Source organism: Leptonychotes weddellii, chromosome 3, assembly GCF_054177405.1.
Source record: "Leptonychotes weddellii isolate Sample4059 chromosome 3, ASM5417740v2, whole genome shotgun sequence".
NCBI lineage: Eukaryota > Metazoa > Chordata > Mammalia > Carnivora > Phocidae > Leptonychotes > Leptonychotes weddellii.
The window spans coordinates 168,433,515-168,453,008 of NC_138371.1; the positions used below are offsets into that span (position 1 = coordinate 168,433,515).

At 40.4% G+C, this 19,494-nt stretch overlaps 1 long non-coding RNA gene across 1 annotated transcript in view; it reads left to right on the forward strand.

Annotated features, from left to right (window-relative positions):
* Window positions 1–1,251: 1,251 nt before the first annotated feature.
* Window positions 1,252–19,494, forward strand: part of LOC145720708 (uncharacterized) — a 45,407-nt gene continuing 27,164 nt past the window's right edge. Inside the window, exons 1-2 of the long non-coding RNA XR_014143901.1 lie at window positions 1,252–1,412; window positions 11,932–12,050. This is a non-coding gene — a long non-coding RNA (uncharacterized LOC145720708). The remainder of the gene's footprint in view (window positions 1,413–11,931; window positions 12,051–19,494) is intronic.

Below are 19,494 nucleotides of genomic sequence, written 5' to 3' on the forward strand. Positions count from 1 at the left end.
CCTCCAGAATTGTAAGGACCTTGGGTAAAATTGTCTGCCCCCCCCACACACTTGCTTAACCTCTTTTACCTCTATATTTCCTCTCTAATTAGGTTTATATTATCAAGCAGTTTTTAAAAAGGTGTTTACACCTATTTTAATCTCACTGGAATGTTGGTTGAAGTTGCTTACTCTGTGGTAACTGTGGTACTTTTATGTTGATAAATTAGTAAATAATTCTTTAGTCTTCCTTTTTGTTCTTTTTTATTGGTTGATATTTATATGTGAATTTATTTCTGTCAATGAATTCGTCAATCTGGAATTGGAATTCATGTGCAAACCTTGTTTTTAAAATACTGTGGCAGTCTGGGGGTGTCTGGGTGGCTCAGTCGTTAAGCGTCTGCCTTCGGCTCAGGTCATGGTCCCAGGGTCCTGGGATCGAGCCCTGCATCGGGCTCCCTGCTCCGCAGGAAGCCTGCTTCTCCCTCTCCCACTCCCCCTGCTTGTGTTCCCTCTCTTGCTGTGTCTCTCTCTGTCAAATAAATAAATAAAATCTTTAGAAAAAAATACTGTGGCATCCTGTTGTACTAGTAAGTCCCACCTCAGACCTATGATTTATTGTTATCGCTGTTGGCTGTCTTCCAATCTTATCACTGTATTTTGCTTCATGCTCATGTAGTCACTAAATATCACAGGCATGACTGTATTTAGATTTTATTTTATCATATCCTCCTTATTTGACAGAATTGGAGGTGGCTAGTGCATATCTTGAGGAAGATTACATTTTATCTTTTCAAACTACCCTCTCTCATCCTCAAAAATGAGCTCATACAGGAAGCCTATTTTCAGCCCTGCAATTGACAGGAAAGAGAGGTTGGGACTGGAAACTTCTCACTTTTATTAGGAGTTGACTGTCTTGTCTTCTTACTATGTAATCCACCAGTAAACTCATCTATAAAATATGTTGGTATGAATGACCCACCACGAGAAACCATAATTCTCAAGGTTCCTACAGAGAAACATTAGAGAAGCAAAGAGGAATATAATATGTAATTTAATGCTATGGAGAGCAAACATTTTAATTTTTATGCATTAACTGTACTCAGTGTTGTCACTGTTGCTACCCCTCTGGCATTTGGGACATGTTAATTGAATCTAATTACAGAGTGACTGAAGCTGATGATACGGTATAAGAAGGCCTCGTTAAAAAACATTGTTGAGTTTTGGTAAAATGTATACTTTCAAAAATCAATGGATGTCAATTCCCATAAAGAGTTGTGGAGGCACCACAGTTTAGTCACACATGGGCTTGATTTTCTGTGGCATATCTTGTTTCCACAAGCAGAAAATCTCATCGATTTGGAAGTCGTCCATCAGAATGCCCTTCCCCGTTCCTGAGGACCTAACAGAAAGAGCAGAGCTTCTCACATGTGGTAAGGACTCCAGAAATCTGTGCCACATCTTGAAGAATATTTCTCTGGAATTTTGGACTGTCTGGAAAGTTGCTGCAGCAACAATACATGTTTAAATATTTGACTATAATTTATTCCATCTGTTTCACTGAGGATTATCTCAACATTTGATAATTATTGAGGAGAGCATTTTGAATTCTTGTTGCATGTGTGGCAGGATAATTTTTGAGATATTACTTTTTGCTGTTTTTGCTGTAAGAATTCCATCTTTGTTCCAAGCAGTTGGTCACTTTTTTGGGTTTCTATATGTCAGGAAGTGGTAGAGAACTTGCAATGCTAAGTAAAAACAAGGGTGATAGCCACGGCAAGACAAAGGTAAAATAAATGGCCTGGGCCAATTTTTTTTTTTAAATTAATTTATTATTTTTTATTATTTTTTAAATTTTATTTTATTATGTTAGTCATCATACATTACACCATTAGTTTTTGATGTAGTGTTCCATGATTCATTATTTGCGTATAACACCCAGTGCTCCATTCAATACGCGCCCTCCTTAATACCCATCACCGGGCTAACCCATCCCCCCATCCCCCTCCCCTCTAAAACCATGAGAGACTATGGACTCTGAGAAACAAACTGTGGGCCAATTTTTGTCTATGGATCTTGCCTTTTACTTCATTTTCTCAAAGCAGGTGTTTGGACTATACTGTTTCTTTCTTTTGGCTTGCTTTTCCCTTGGGCTCATCCTTCTGTGGTTTTTTGAAGAAACAGAGGGCAAAGGTTAGATAAGGTGCAAATCAGAATGGGGCTGAGTCGTTTAGATTAAGGGTTATGGGCCAAAATGTTAAAGAAATACAATGTAATTTTGTGTGTCCTTGTGTTTTGTGTGTGTATGAGTCCCTCCGGCCTTTTCGGAGTTGCTTGTAGATATTCTTGATACCTGGTCAAAACTAGAATTTAGAATCCTGGTCCTTCCTATCTATGTTCATCTCAGAGAGTGAATACCATACCCTCTTCCTCTGCCCCTCCCCATCAGTGACCACTGAGATACTGGACAAACAAAAATTTCCAAACTAACAAAACCCCAGAAAATGAAATAAAAGCTGGAGTCAGTGACAGATGTCTGTTACAAAATCCAGCCAGAGAGGTCAGAACTATTTATAATCTGAGCTTCTGACATGCCTGGGTTTTTGATTCTGAACTTTACCTAGCCTACCTTGGTTGAGCAAACCTACTGATACTTCACCTGTTTCCTTGCCAGTTGGTCACTCCAACACCTCTACCTTAAGCTCAATTTACCTTGGTGCCTAATAAGAAGTTGAAGTTTAAGGGGCGCCTGGGTGGCTCAGTCGTTAAGCGTTTGCCTTTGGCTCAGGTCATGATCCCAGGGTCCTGGGATCGAGCCCCACGTCGGGCTCCCTGCTCTGCAGGAAGCCTGCTTCTCCCTCTCCCACTCTCCCTGCTTGTGTTCCCTCTCTCTCTGTCTCTCTCTCTCTCTGTCAAATAAATAAAATCCTAAAAAAAAAAAAAAGAAGTTGAGGCTTAAGATACGAGTCACTCTGGGAACCCCTAAGCAGAATTAAATTCGTGTTAAGGTGTAAATGACTGATTTTGTATATATTCCTGAGAGTTGCCCCTAAAAAAGGAGAGGAAGAGAGATTCTCATTCAGGAATAATGGATGGGGATGGCAGACAGGATTCTTTCCCCGAATGGGGAGGGCTGAAGGGTGTCAAAGTCATGTCTGTCCTGATTGGTGCTGTCCAGCCCTGTCTGTTGGGGCTTGGGACTGTTGAAATTATTTCTTCATTTTTATTGGGTGTCCTGGGTTTAATTATTGTGCTCATTTCCCAACTTAAGCTTTTATTCTGTACCGTTCTGGTTTCTATCCTTTATCTCAGACTGAGACAAATTTCATCTTTACAGCCCATAGTAGATCTTCCCACTCAGCTTCATTCTTTATAGTGGTTGGATAGATAGTTAGACAGATAGACAGATAGGTAGCTATCCTTTGCCTCCGCATGGAAGTTAGGAATCGAAGATAAACCTATGCTAGCTCTCAGCTGCTCATGGAATATGCCTTTAGGGGAGAATTTTGGAGAGGCCCCCTGCAAGTGGGTCTTGTCTTCTGGTTTGCTGGTGCAGAGTGGCTGGAGTTTATCAACGTTCCAGAGACTGACACCTTAAACCAACTCACAAGAGGGTGATGTATGACCATAATGACAAACCGTTATTGACAATGGAGAAAATTTATTTCCAGTGACCTCAGTCTGATGCCTCCTTTGCACTATCAGGGTACCTTAAGGGTACTCAAAATTCTGTTTGTTGATATTGAACGGAGAGAAAGAGATCACCTTGAGGGCTGTTTTTTCCAGGCTCTGGAAAATCCAGGGAGCCCTCCCTGCTTTTCAGATTCTCCAGCTCTAGAAAGAGCAGCATGTCTCTACCTCGGGTTCAGTATTGCTTTTTTTCTGAATCATTCTTGACAAACACTGGAAAATTTCTCTGCTTTGCACTTGTTTTTCTTTGGCTCCTTGATGTTCACAGTTCTCCTGCAGAATAACGATTACATCAATTAAGCAAAATTTTCTTGACACCCAGTTGTGATGGTTAATTTTATGTGTCAGTTTGAGTGGGGCTTGGGTACCCAGATTAAGTATTGTCTCGGCTGTATCTGTGGAGGTGTTTCTGGATGGGATTCATATTTGAATAGATGGACTATTGACACCCAGTGTGGGAGGGCATCCCCTAATTGTTTGAGGGCCTGAATAGAACAAAAGGCAGACGAAGCAGGAATTCATCCTTTTTTTCTCTGCCTCCCGCAATTAAGCTGGGTCCATCTCATCTCATTTTCTCCTCCTCTTAAACTGGGATTAGTACCATTGGCTTCCTTGGTTCTCAGGTCTTTGGACTCAGACTGAATTACACCACTGGCTTTCCCGGGCCTCCCGCTTGTGGATGGCAGATCTTGGGACTTTTGGGTCTTTGTAATCACATGAGCTAATTCCTCATAACTTCTCTCTGTCCTGATTTTGTTTTTCTGGAACATCCTGACTAATACACAAATCAAGTCTTTATTGGGCTGGTAGGCCCTGGTTTTTTAGAGTTGTACCTAGAAACACCAAAACTTGCTTTTTCCCTGATGTGTTTATTCAGTAATATAATTCACAGGGGACACCTGAATTTGAGATTTTAGGTGGGCTTTACCTAATTCTATAAGTTACATTCATAAATTACTATACTACATAAATAACATATTTATACACATTTCATATCAAATATTCCCAAAGAATACTTTTTTTTTTTTCACTAAAAATATCTAAGTTACTTTCTCCAAGGAAGAGGGGAAAGAGATCATTACTTTGAAATAGAAATTGTGTTTGTGTCCCTGATAGGCTTTCTTGCAATAAACCTGGGAAACAATTATTAGAGGAATCTGCATATTCCCCATCCTAAAGGAGTAAGTAAAGAATAACCGGGCTGGGTTTTATATTTGGAGGACTGTGTAGAGCCGTGCAGAAAGGCTTGCTCTCAGTATTGGCACTAATCTGAGTAGGCAGAGTCAGAGGAAGTTTGTCTCCAGATGTCCCGGCATAGTGTTCCGAGTGTCTTCCCAGGAGCCAGAGTTGGAAGAACTGGCAATTGACAAGAACACAGAGCAAATGGTTAAAAAAGGGAAGCCTTGAGATTTCCAAAAAATTCAAAAAAAGAGCCACATATAATTCAGCAATCCCACTTCTGCACATATATCCACAAGAATTGAAAACGGGATCTCAAAAAGATATTTGCACACTCATGCTCATTACAGCATTATTCTCAATAGCTGAGAAGTGAAATCAAGCTAAATGTCCATCAGTGAATGAACAGATAGAGAAATGATGACATATGCGTACAATGCAATATTACTCAGCCTCAAAAAAGGAAGAAATTCTGTCACATGCTACAACATGGAGGAGGCTTGAGGACATTTGGGTAAGTGAGATAAGCCATGTATGATGATTCCCCTTACACGAGGTATCTGAAGTAGTCAACCCTTGTAAAGGGAAAATTGAATGGGGATTGCCAGAGGCTCAGGAAAAAGGAAGAGGGGAGTTGATGTTCAATGAGTGTAGGGTTTCAGTTTTGCAAAATGAAAAGCTTCTAGAGATCTGTAGTTAACACTAATGCACTGTTCATTTAAAAGCTGGAAAAGATGGTAAATATCACGTCGTGTGTTTTTTACCATGACTGAAAAAAAAAGAAGTCTCTGATCACATGGCGTTTTCTCAGCTCCAGATGGTGGTGAAGACACCTGCTACTCTTGAGAACTCTGCATGGTTGCCACTGACCCTCACACACACGTGTTGTTGACCTTGCTCTCCTTTCATACCAGTGTTCCTGCTTGTGGTTCTCAGTTCACCCACATGGGCTTCCTCGGTGGCCCAAATTCTGTCCAACGCTTGGAGGACAAAGTGGCTGGAAGTTAACAGAAAGATGAAAAGGGTTGTTTGTTGTGGGACAGGTGGAAACAGGTCCCTTTCAAAGTCCCTGCCCAATCTTGGCCCTGTTCTCTTGTTGTCAGTAAGACAATCTCAGTGATGGTTTTTGATGGAAACGTAGGTACAAACTCCGGGGTGATAACTATATAGTCTCTTGTACTTGGGCCAGCACTGCCTAGATGTGGGAGAAGATGCTGAAGAGTATATTAAAACTTGGGGTAGTAAACTCAATAACCTTTAAAGTTCTTTCAACCTCTGAGATTCTATTATTCCCCCAAACCGATTTATCTTTTATTGTTATAAACACAGACTTTTGTGACATGTTTACTCAAGATGTCTCTGTCTGACATTTTATATTTTTTCCAAATGTCACACTATTATCAATTATATATGAAGCTCCCATTAATTTATATGGTGGAAAATTTGCCCAAAGTAAGAGAATTTCATATATTTTTGAGATTTTGAATTTTTGGATTTATATGAAGTATTAAGTATAATTTACTATGATAACTTCCCATTTCTGCACTACTGACTCAGAAAGTGAAAGAGGCCATAGACGATATTTTAGTTCACAGCCTTAAAAAAATATTAATGAAGTCTCAGCTTTGGCATCAGAATGCCATGTAGGGACAAACAGCTCTTCTCAATAATTTTACTTATTTTAACACCATAATTTATTAGCAACAATTACACGGAGCTATCCTTCCCCTGATGTACTGTACCATATTAAGTGGGACATAAACACAAGACCAGGTCACAACAGCCTCTGCTATTTGTAGAGGGAGGTGATTTCCTGAAGACTGAAATCTCTTTGTATCGCATGTAGCTGAAATTTAAAGCAGGACATATTTGCTAGAAGTCCCAGTCATCAAGAAGAGGTAAAGGACAGTCTCCTTTTTAGAGAGTGGGGGTTTGTGTGCTTCCAAATTAATCTCATGTTTTAAGTATCCTCATTTTATGCAAACAGAAAAATACATATATTTTTAACATTCATCAAGTGGGCTTCTCCAGGTCACATTTTGGAAGTCATAAGATTTAGAGCATTCAGTACACTTAAGTTTGTATTTTTACAAGTCAGGTAATAAGGTTACAATATCCATCCTAAGTACATCTCTTGGCACCATGTTTGATTTTCTCTAAATATTCTACCACCTGTTGAAGAATGATTTTACTTTTTCTAACCACATGATAACTAACCTTCAGTTAAACAGTTCCTTGAACAGGCTTTCATGACTCTGCTTTCTTACATCAGTCAGACCTGCCGTTGTCCAGTAGTAACTGGGGATGTAGATAATGTAGCACAGACCAGGACTGGGGTAGATAATGACGACAGGAAAGGTCATGAACTACCTTATGCTTTCATGATGTGAATTGGCACTGATTTAGCTTCTTTCTTGAAATTTCTTCTCTTGAATTGTATTCGAGGCTAAGTGGTTCATTTGTGGCTCTTTAGAAACATAAACAGGATTACTCTTTTTAAAAATAAAAATTTAAAAAAAGAACAAATAAAGTGTCCACAGAAAATTCCAGGAGCTTATTTAATTTTAACTTTTAACATCATCTCCATCACAGTGACACCACAGCATTCTGAAGCTGGTCAGTGGGGTCTGAATCTCAGCTTCACCTTTATTATTTGTGTGGCTTAGGGAAAGTTAGTGTTTTGTGTCTTCGTTTCCTCTTCCATAAAATGGGATCTAAAGAGCACGTAGCTCACTGAGACGGTATGAGGATTCAGTGACTATGTAAGGCACACAAAATGACGACTGACACATTTAGCACACTGGAAAATGCATGATTTCTCACTGTGGTTAAAGTGAGACAAACCAAACTCAGTCTTGTGGTTATCTTTCTGAAAACTCCAATGAAGAGCAAGTGAATGGAAAATAAAAGGGCTTCATTACACAAAACAAATGAAAGTACCTACTATAAGCAAAGTCTGACACCAGGCAGAGGCTGAGAAGTACTAGATATAGTTCCAAGTGTTGATTAATATAAGATAGAGTGAGATAGGAGATGAAAGGGACAGATAGCCTGCAGTCCTACAAGGAGGCTTATTTATGGATTTTCCGTGGCACCCTGTGCATCTCTCTCTCATGACACTTATTCCTTTGGTCATTATTACCTGCCTTCAAGGTCGTCCTCTGCCTGTGAGCTATGGACCTTGTTTGTTTGTTTGGTTTGTTTTGTTTTATCTCCAGTACCTAACACAGTTCCTGGAGGAAAATAGGTGTTCAATACATATTTGATTGGGGAGTAATGAATAAATGCATGAATCCTTTCAAAATAAGATGGATAGGATAGCATTCACTGAAGAAATGGGATTTAATCTGGGCTTGAATGATAGGAGAATTTACCTAAGAGCAGAGCTGCCAGATAAAATACAGCAGGTCCAGTTCAGTTTGAACTTCAGATAAACCACAAATAACATTTCAAGTGTAAGTATGTCCCATGCAATATTTGGGATGTACTTATACTGAAAAATGATTTATTGTTTAAATTTGAATTTCAGATAAACAATGAGTCTTTTTTAGTACATATTTCCCAATGTTGCATGGAATATACTTATTACTTAAAAAAACTGTTATTTATCTGAAATTCAAACTGAACTGGATGCCCTGTATTTTTATTTGCAAAATCTGGCAATCCTAATAAGAGGAATAGAGAATAGAAGGAATTTTAAGTTCAGGAAATGGCAAGAGAAAAAGAGGGAGGCATTTTGCTTTTAAGAAAATTTGAGTCTTCGAGTAGGAATATCTGAATGGGGAACTGTGATAGAGGACAGTGTCTAAAATAGTCCCTTTTCCTTGCTGATTTTCTTTAAAAATGTATATTCCAATTTCTGAACACCCTTCACCTAACCTTGTTCTCCATGCACGCCCCTCCACGCACCCCCTCCGCCAGCATGGAAGTGCTGTATAAGGTAAAGGACAAAGGGTTTCTAAGACACTTAGCTCTTTGGTCATTGAACCTGGAAGGATACCTTAAACGTCACCAACTGTATCACAGATAGGTACATGGCTATGAGTTCAGGAAATAAGTAAGTTACAATAAACATCCATTTAGACATTTCAGATGGCTTTATTGGAGCTCTTTAATGTAGAAACCGACCATATTGTTTTCTTTAGATAGACTCAACTCTGGACTTTGACAGGTGCTGTGTAAGTCAGATGGAAGTCTTCCCTTTGCTTTTTCAATTTACTTATTATAGGAGACAGCTTGAGCTCACTCTCCCAAGGTCAGCATTTCTCCCTCCCTCCCTCCCTCCTTCCCTCTCTTCTTGCCTTTATCCTTTCTTTTTTTCTTTCTTTCCAACTAGTTCAGTGATTCAATGTCTTTTAAAGAATCAGGAAACAAAAAATATTGACAGTTTTTGTCTTTATCACACTATGTTATCATCTGTTTATTATAATATGCTGGGCTCTGATGAACCTTATAAAAATCCATTTAAACAAAAATAGTACATCCTTCTGGGTGCTCCTGTTGAGCAACAAGATGACACCTTTGAGATGGCTCTCAAATGAACATTCCTTTGCTTTGTACTTTACATAGTGACTACGAAGTCACGGTACCCAATGGCCTCATTAAAGTCATTCTTCTCATCTTTTCACCTTCCCACTTTTTAAAAAAGATTATTTATTTGAGAGAGAAAGGGAGAGAGAGAGCGCATACATGCACAAGCAGGGTGAGGGTAGGGGGAGAGGGAGAGAGAGGATTCCAGCAGACCACCCGCTGAGCCGAAGGCTGAGCTCCATACCACAACCCTGAGATCATGACCTGAGCAGAAATCAAGAGTCAGATGCTAAATCAACTGAGCCAGGTGCCTATCCACCTTCCTGCTTTTTGACCTTAAGGCATTTAAGAGGCACAGATCCAGAGAGAAGAAACCACAGAGACTGAGAAGCCAGGCTCAGGGAGGACAAAGAGATATGATTTATTTTCTATAAGCATCCAGAACTTCTTCGTATGAAGCCTAATTTTATTATTCTACATTCGTGAAGTGAATTGTTTACAGTGAAAAAAGGGAGAGAACGCTGAATTTTGTGGGGATGAAAGACTAGAGATAAACCAAAGGATAATTGAGAAGTATGGTCTCAAAGTCTAATAATATAACCTGGCTTTTAATATTTCATTTTATTCTTATGGAGCCATAGCCTCGTGCAGTATGCAGGTTATCTGAGAACATGAGATGCTTTTGGACTGAAAATGTAAAAAACATGAAGATTAAATACAAGGCCTGGTTCTCCATTTTTTGTTGCTCTTTCTGCTTTTTTGGCTTTCGGCACATACACAGTGTATTGAGAATACTGTTCATTGCCAGTAACAGGAACAAAACCAGGGGAAAGGAAATATTAAGTTGATACAGTCAGTAATATTTGCAAAATAAAACAAAATAAATTTAAATAAATATAAAGTAAATCAAAGGGTATTTATCCACAATACAATCTTCAATTCAACATGAAAAATATTTACTCAGTGCATTCGGCATGCCAAGCTCTGTTTTAGGCCTGGCAGGGGATACAATGACACAGTCTCTACCCTCAAGGTGAATACGGCTTGATGGTGGCAAATGAAACAATTCAATATGTGAATGATTATAATATAGAGCAGAATGGAATAAGGGCCCAAGGACAGGTACACCCACGGTGCTAGGAGACGTTAGGTGGAGAGAGATTACATCTTGTTGCAAGAGTTGGAGGACACAGCAGTTGTGCTGAGGGAGGAAGTATAATCTGATATGGAAAAGGAACAAAGCTGGGGGAGAGATTGGGAAAGAACTTTCTGGTGGAAATAAGATCACAAGTCATTGAGAAAGATCACTGGGGAACATCAAATACTCCAACCTTGCTGGAGTGTGTTATGTGTGTGGGTCATCAAAGGAGATCAGGCCAGAAAGGTAGGTTGAGGCTAATCTCTGAAGGCTTTCCAAAAGGAGGCTGGTGGTAGTAGCCATGGAGAGCCGAGAGCGTTCGCCGTGTGGGAGCCTGCTGCTGGCTTTCAAGGAAGCCTGGCTAGACTCAGCCAGTCAACTCATCGCTGCTTCTGATTTAGGGGTATGATCATTTCTCTTCCAAATGCCTTCTCTGTTCTGGGCTTTCTGGGAAGCAAGAAAGTGGAACAGGAGTAGAGCACATACCAAGGCTGCTCTGGTTCGTGGCACATCTAGTTGGTGGCAAATTTTCTTTCTACTTGAATGTCATGACCGCAACATTTAAAAATATTATTTGTCATTCTTTAAACTGCAAAGTGATGGAAGAAAGACTGAGTTCAAACAAGCTCCAAAGATGTATCTGTGCTGATTTGCCTCGTGCCTGGCCAGGATGCCCTCCCAGGATGCACGGGAGTAGGTACCTCCCATGCTCAGGTACCTGAGCATCTTTGTTTAGTTGACTTTGGGAAAGGGGTTATCAGGGAGGCATTGGAGGACAGGTATCGCATGAAGTTACTCAAGACAGTTAGAAGAGATCTGAGCCAGAGGATAAGTACAAAACCATATCTACGGAGAGTTTGAGAAGTGGGACCATGGAAGTCAAACTTGTCATCACGCCTGGGTACCAGAGAAGATGGAAAGTGTCTAAAAAGTCAGGAGTCAGCTAATGGTGGGGACGATACTGATGAAACATGATGTAATGAGATAAGAATGTCCAGGATCTAGCCTGGTGATGGGTATTAAAGAGGGCACATACTGCATGGAGCACTGGGTGTTATACACAATGAATCATGGAACACTACATCAAAACCTAATGATGTAATGCATGGTGATTAACATAACATAATAAATAAAATTAACCACCAAAAAAAAAAAAAGAATGTCCAGCATCAGGACACCTGGTACATGGTCCTACTGGGTGCTGGACCTTTGGCTAATAATAATAACTGAGACTTATTTAATATTCACTATGCAATATTGAAGTCTCACATATTGTAATCTGAATTTTTCTCTCTCTCTGAGGCCGTCTTCAACCTGAAAATGGCATGGGTCTATGCCTGCCTCGGTTCTCTGTGCTTTTCAATGTATCGACACTTAAGTTCCTTCAGTCCTCCTATTATATCCTCACTCCATAGGTGAAGAGATTGAGGCAGAAGGAGGTGAAGTGACTTGCTCAAGGTCATAGCCTGGAAGTGGTCAAGTTGGAATTCAGCTTACAAAGAAGAACTCTATAGGAAAAAAGGCAATTATGTAGGTAAGTAGTCTAGGAAGTTTAAAAAATAACAAAGCCAACATTTCAATATTAAAGTCATAGAAATGCAGGTGAAAATTGCACATGGATCTCATCAAGGACCCATTGTATTATCATAAATGAGTAGTTACTTAGGAATTTGCAAGATTAAGATTCAGTCTTGGAAACAGATTTTCTTTTAATCAAACTAGATGCATGAGCATGTTAAAATTGGTGTAGGGGGTCTTTCGTGTAAATGGGTTTGACCCTGTGACTTTGTTGGCCTTGCTACTTTGATTGAAGTCATGCTTAGGCCATAACAGTATAAAGATATTTTTTTCCTCTTCCTGTTTCCAGACAGCTAGACTTTGCCTGCAGCTTTGTAACAGGAACAAATACATTTGTCTCTTCAATAAATGGGCTCTTGGCTACTGGGCATTTGTTTGGAAGGACATTCAGGATGTAAGGCACATCAAGCACGGGGCCCTTGTGCATCTGTCTGAGTCAGCTCTACAAGGGCGAAGCGCTCATTAAAGAAACAGGTGCCAAAGACAGCTGGGGCATAACTGGGCTTTGGGAGGGGTGCTGAGCCAGGGGAGGGAAACTGCTCCTCTGTGACTATAAAGGGATCCTCGTGTCTGAGAGAAGTAACTGCGGTAGTTTCCTGGTTCTTTGCAAGAGTTGGACTCTCTCCCTGATAAACCAGACTGGTACTTTGCGCTAACCTCCAAAGGGCCCAGGAGTGTCATCTGGTAGATGCCAGGGTGTCATCTGGTAGAGATAACTGTACATGATGACGATACATCTACAGTGTTCCTTCATAAACTAGGCACTGGGTAAACATGCTTGTTGAATGCATGCTCATTTAACGTTGACCTTTTATAGAAAAGCTACTGCTTTGTATAAAGAAATGTCTTCCAGAACTGACAGGTGGAGCCTGGCTCTAAGGCGGCTGTGGAAGCCCGTTTGCCCTCTTCTCTAGCCCGTGAGTAGAGATCCTTAAGGCAAGCTGGGACCATCCTTAAGACAGTGAATTACCAGGCAAATTTCCAGGGACATCAAACTTGCATTATTTCTTTCCCCTTAAGAATTACAAGTCCCTTCCAAAGCTGTGGTAATCTCTGACTGTTCTCATAGAGCATGGCTGTCTTTTCTTCTCTACTTCCTTCTCCCCCTGGAACTTCCCATGTAACTTCTCTCACTGCTGCCATCCTCCTTCGGGAGTGAATGACATTCATGAAGAATCCACAGGGGGTGGGCGCCTGGGTGGCTCAGTTGGTTAAGCGACTGCCTTCGGCTCAGGTCATGATCCTGGAGTCCCTGGATCGAGTCCCGCATCGGGCTCCCTGCTCAGCAAGGAACCTGCTTCTCCCTCTGACCCTCCCCCCTCTCATGTGCTCTCTCTCTCTCTCGTTCTCTCTGTCTCAAAAAAAAAAAAAAAAAAAGAATCCACAGGGGCAGTTGGCTTAGTGGAGGTGGGGTGCAGGAAGTGAATGTGAAACACTAACCTACATCCCAGAAATGGAAGGTATGGTTGACCCAAAGGTGAGGCTTATATAAATGAAGTGAGCATGATGGATATGAAATGGTTTAAGCAATTTCTTATGAATAAGGCTGTTCTCAAAAGCCTAGACAGAGTAAGATGTGCCACCCCCCTGCCTCCATGCATATCCTTGGTTCTGGAAACCTTTCCAGTGCAATGCTTAAGCATCATGTACCTTAGGTTGCAGTTGGGACATGAGCTGAAAATGATTGGCTTAGTGAACAACATTGTTTCTTGATCTGATGGCATGTCACTTATCATTATCACTGTGGCAGGTCTCCCTGTTTTCTTTGTTATAACAGGAAGTGCAGTTCATTCTTATTTATTTAGGGAATGAATATTCATTTTTGGGTACACTAATCTCTTTTCTTCTTCTAGTTGACCTATTTTGATGATTGTCTGTTTATTAGCATTTCATCTATAAACATGGGTAGTAGAAATAGAAAGGGATCAAACTTAAGTTATTTAACTGTGGTAGATACTGTGGTAAAGAGAAAATGAAAGGGTTTTGGAAAATAGGATGGAGTTATTAGATCATTAATTTCAGTTATGTTATTACCTATCATCACAAATAATTAAGTCGGCTGTACATAGGAAATTAATAAGACAGAAACATTTTTAGTGAATGTCTACTCACAAGGCTTACCTTGCTTGCATGTAAAATATTCATTTTAAATAATAATAATACTATTAATAATCCATCTAAAGTTCTAGCTGTGATCAACAATTAATTGATCAGTTAAAAGGTTAACTGATTATTTTTCAGTTAAAAGGTTAATTCAATAGCTGAAGGCATATACCTTGAAGTATGAAATTTATGACATAAGCCTCTATCTCATTGGATATGCAGGGTAATAACCTCATTAAAACTACCGTGTGAAAAGAGATTCACGTTTCACCAAGCTTAAAGGCAAAGAGATAGACTAAGTATGAAAAGAAGGCAGTTAGCAGAAAAATGCTCAAATTGACATATTATTTTTATATATCTTGTACCAATAAAATATCAGATGGAAGAGACAAGTTGCTTACACAAGTTCGGGCCAGAGTGGGGGGAGGAATCAGGTTATATGGTCTAGGGCCTACGTGATCATAGCTGCAGTGACTCCAACAAAAATGTCAGGAGCTATTGGCTGATTGGCGGTTGGTATAGACTTTTTTGTTTGTTTGTTTTGATTTAGAGAGGAACATTTATTGAACATCTGCTGTTCCAAGTAGCAGACCAAAGTGATTTTTCACCTGCTAAATTATTTGATTCTTCTAATAACCTTGCGATTACTGACAAATGAGAACATTTATTTTTGTTAACAGTCTCTAATAGATGTAATCAATGTTCTTAGTAGATGCAGTCAGATTGACCAGATGTTGGGATATTGACTATAATATGGAGATACAGATCAGAGGAAACAAACAATATAGTAAGATTGTAAATGAACCGACGTGAGTTCGCTTTTTGGTGAGTCAGAAGCTGCACCAGGTGGAGTTATCACACAAAGTGAATTTTATTTGCAGCAAATAAGGAGATCACAGGGAATAGCTTCCAAAGCCATGACTCCCCAGACAAGGGAGGACAGGCTCCTTTTATTTAGGGTTAGGATGAATATTTAGATAGGGAAGACTTGTCATTGTATGTTGAGGTGGGCATAAGGTCACACATAGGCCTTATGGAAACATGCCTATACACACATTGTATGTTATGTAAATGAGACTTGTGTTCTTCCTTGGGTGGAGATTTTAGTATTATAATGAGGTCAAGGTAGTTGCTGGTCACTCTAGAGGTTACTTGTGCTGGCAGGAGTCAAGGGTTAAACTCAAACTGGTCTGGGTGGTCTGAGCCCGTTGGAGGTTTCATCGGGGCAGTTGCTATAGCTTGAGAGCTGGTTTTGTTTTCCATTTGCCCAAGTTAAGAGAGAAACTGGAAAGAAGAGCTTAAGGAAAACGTGGGACCGAGGTTGGGGAGTACAAGCAGGTGGGCAGTAAAGGTCAGGTCTTGGGGTCTAGCTGGTGATAAGAGGACTTCAGAGTGCTTTCCTTGACATTATACTCAAATCTAAAACCATGTGTGAGCCATTTTTGATAGTATAATACAATAAGAGGGCTAGTTGGTGATGATCATTAGTTTAATGATTTTGTAGCATCACTCTATTTCACCTACAGACTCTATCCCTAGCAATCTGTCCTATAAATATTTATTCTTGGCAACTAAGGAAACCAGGTGTGGTGATTTAAAAATCTTCCCACAAATTCTTTGACGCTTTTTTCTTCAAAAAGTAAAATGGAATTTTGCTTCTCTTGAGTGTGGGCCAGACCTAGTGAGTGAGGTGAAAATGATGGTGTGTGACTTCAAAGATTAGGTGATGAAAGGGATTGCATCTTCCTCAGTGCTCTCTCTTGGATTACTCACACTAAAGGAAGCCAGTGGACACTTAAGCAGCCCCATGGAGAGATCCACGTGCTGAGGAACTAAGGCATTCTAAGGCCAAGAGTCACTGAGAAACGAGGCCACCTGCCAACAGCCACGTGAGGGTACCATCTTGAAAGCAGATCTTCCAGTCCCCGTCAAGCCTTCAGATGACTGCAGCCCTGGATCATGTCTGGACTGCAACCTTATGAGACACCTTGAGCCAGAGCCAGCCAGCTAAGTCACTTCTGAATTCCTTACTCACAGAAACCATGAGATAATAAATGTTTATAGTTTTAAGCCACTAAGTATTGGATAATCTGTTATATAACAAAAACTAATTAATATACCAAAGAGAGGATATATGTGTCAGCACCAATTAATCTGTATTATTGGAAGGAAACAAGGTGTTTTAGCCTGAGAAAATAGAACCTAAAGTCAAGATTGCATGCCTTTGTTATATTGGAGACACAATCTGAAGGAAGAAAGAGTGAAGGAAAAAGAAAAGTGAGGCGAGGAAGACAGGAAAAAATTCAAGTGGTGCTTAACAAAGTTGGCCCCAGTTTTTCAGGATGACATAGTTAATTGCTCAGTCACAGGAGGTGTCTCCAGAAGGGCAGGGAGGGGATATGACACCAATGTGCCTTAGAGCAATCAAGTGGGGAGGAAGGGAGAGGAATTTATCTGCTAGTTTCTCCCTGTCTGTCTGGGGTCAAAGTACTTCCCATGGGGCATTAACTCTTCACACTCCTTAGTAATATCATTTTGTCACTCTGGACAACTACTGGGAAAGCTAGACTTTCCAAGGGTCTTGTCATGTTGGCTCTGAGTACTGAGACTATGTAATTCTTATAATGGTGAATGCACAGAAGCCATGACAAGGCCTGACTCCAGTGCTCTGGGGAGGCTGAGAACGTTGTTGGTGTTTAGAGATGACTGCAGAAATGTGTGTCTTTATTGGAGCCATTCTGGCCAGGAGACGAAGCAAGGAGCTGAGACCCAGGGGCAGATGGAGCTGAGTGGATATGGGAGATGCATAAACTGGTCTGGTATCCAATTAAAGACACACCATATTTGTGTATGAAGACTAGAACATTGTCAGAGGATGCAGAAGCAGCATCTTGCAGCATGTAGGAATTTAGGTTCTAGGGTTTGAATCACTTCTATGCTTCTTAGTTAGGTGACCTTGCATACACCGGATAACCTTTATGGACCTCAGTTTTCTCGTCTTTAAAACAGAGATAATAATAATACCCACCACCTCAGGAAGTTTAAATGAGTTCATAGACATATAATACTTGCAATAGTGTGTGACATAGAGTAAGTGCTAGATAAGCATTGGTTATTCCTGATATTAGTACCTACCAGGAGCTTATGCATCTGAAGAACAGATAGACAACAGCACAAAACATGAAACTGGGAAGTGAGGGGACAAAAACCCTTACAGTGAATAGAGATCAAAGCCAGATTACTAATTTTGCATTTAAAGGCATGTATGTAATTAGAGTGGCAAATTAACCACTGCATGCTTCTCTTAATTTGTATTTGGGAATGCAAATGTGGTAGATTCTTACGACTCTTTCTGACTCCGTGATGACTGATTGGTTGAGAGTATAGAAATATAACACGTTTGTTAGCTACCACTTATGTGTCAGGAATTGTGAAAGTTCTTTCCGCATGCTGATTTGTATAGACTAGCCAAGGGGGAAAGTCCACATCTTTTATGCTCCATTACTAATCTAGCTGGACTTGGGATATGGTCTAGTTAAAAATCCCCAAATCAAAAATCAAGTAAAGAAGTAAATAGGAATCAGGGTAGAGTTCCCAGATCGGCCTTAATCCACATAGGTCTACATTGGAAGAAAGCAGGGACAGTGATGAGGGAACACAGTCAGTAAAAAAGAAACTGAATTCAGCCGGCCAGTCACACCTGGGAAGCTGGTAGCCTGGGGTCAGGAGTGAAGAAGAAACCTCGTATCCATTCAACAAGTATTACATGCTAATGCTCATTCCATACCAGGCATCCTGCTAGATTCAGGTTCTACAAATAGGAAAGACAAAAATTCTCCACCTCACTGTGGTCTAGTAGGGTGTTGAAGATTACTTTTAAACATGCTTCTATTTCAATGACAAGGTGTATAATAATTGTCTATACAAGTGCACATAAAAGTGACATGGGACTCACCTTCCTCTGTAATCAACTATGACACTGGTCAATATGTGGGAAATACTGTTTTCAGATATTTGTCAATAGGCAGCACAGTCAGAAGAAAGAAGGCTAACAATGTGAACCCTAAAGTTGTCTCAGATTTCCTGCCTGAGAGTACGGTTTGGACCTCAGTGCTGGGAGAAGGAATACAATCAGTACATGCCCGGTGTGCTGAGCTAAAACAGAGGAGGGGGTAGCTGGAATTTGTAGAGCAGACTGCTGAAGAAGGAAGCTGCTGGCAGGAAGAGCTCCAGAAGTCTGCACTTAGGTCTGTCCTTGATCTTTGGCTGACCACTAAGCTGCATAGGCAAAGGATGAAACTCCACAAGGCTGGGCCAAGGATAACCAGTACAGGACTGTGAATGAATAATTCCTAGAGCTGACACAGCACTAGGAGATATCGAATTTCTGACAAGTCAGAAGGAATACCTGGGGCATTCAGTCAAGACTCCAGAAGGTCATGCATGTCTTAGCAGAGACTCCAAGAGTTCCTGCCTCAGCCCTAGAGCTAAAACAGCCCCGGGATTAAGATTATTCTGAATCTACAGTGGTGGAGCCTAAAAAAAGTATCTAGAGGATCTAACTGCTGCTTTAGTACCTGCCAAAACAAACACAATACTCCTTAAGGAAGACAACAAAATACTCTAACATAATATTCACAAAATCCACCATCCAGAGAAAAATTATTAGATACGAAAAGAAGCAAAAAAAATCTCACCCATAATTAGGGGAGAGAAGTCAATAGAAATAGGTCTAGAAATGACAGAGATGATGGAAGTAACAGACAGGAACTTTAAAGCTGCTACCAGAAATATGCTCAAAGATTTAAAAGAAAACACGAATACAGCAAGAATAGAAATTAAAGATAGAAGAAGAACCAAATGTAATTAGAAAGCTGAAAAAATACAATATCCAAAATACAAAAATAACTTGATGGGCTTGCTAGCGGATTGGACCCTGCAGAAATCAAGGTCAGAGATCTTGAAAATAGCCATACAAACTCTCTGCACTAAAGCACAGAAGACGATGATTTCAGTAATTATCACAAATCTATGAGATACACACCCATGTTATCCCCATTTTGTAGGTGAGGAGGCCGAGGCATAAGGCTGTGAGGAAATTTGGAAAAGGTCCCACTGTTGTAAGTGTGGGGTCAGGGAGTATGCTGGGGTGTAGGGGCAAGAGGGAGGGAACACGGACCCTCAGGAGGAAGTGAGTGTTGCCTGCCCTGAGTCTGGGGGAGCTATTTTGCTCCTCAGGGAAGGAAGGAGAGGAGTTCAGGCACAGGAAGAAGCATGAAAATGCAGGAGTCCTTTTT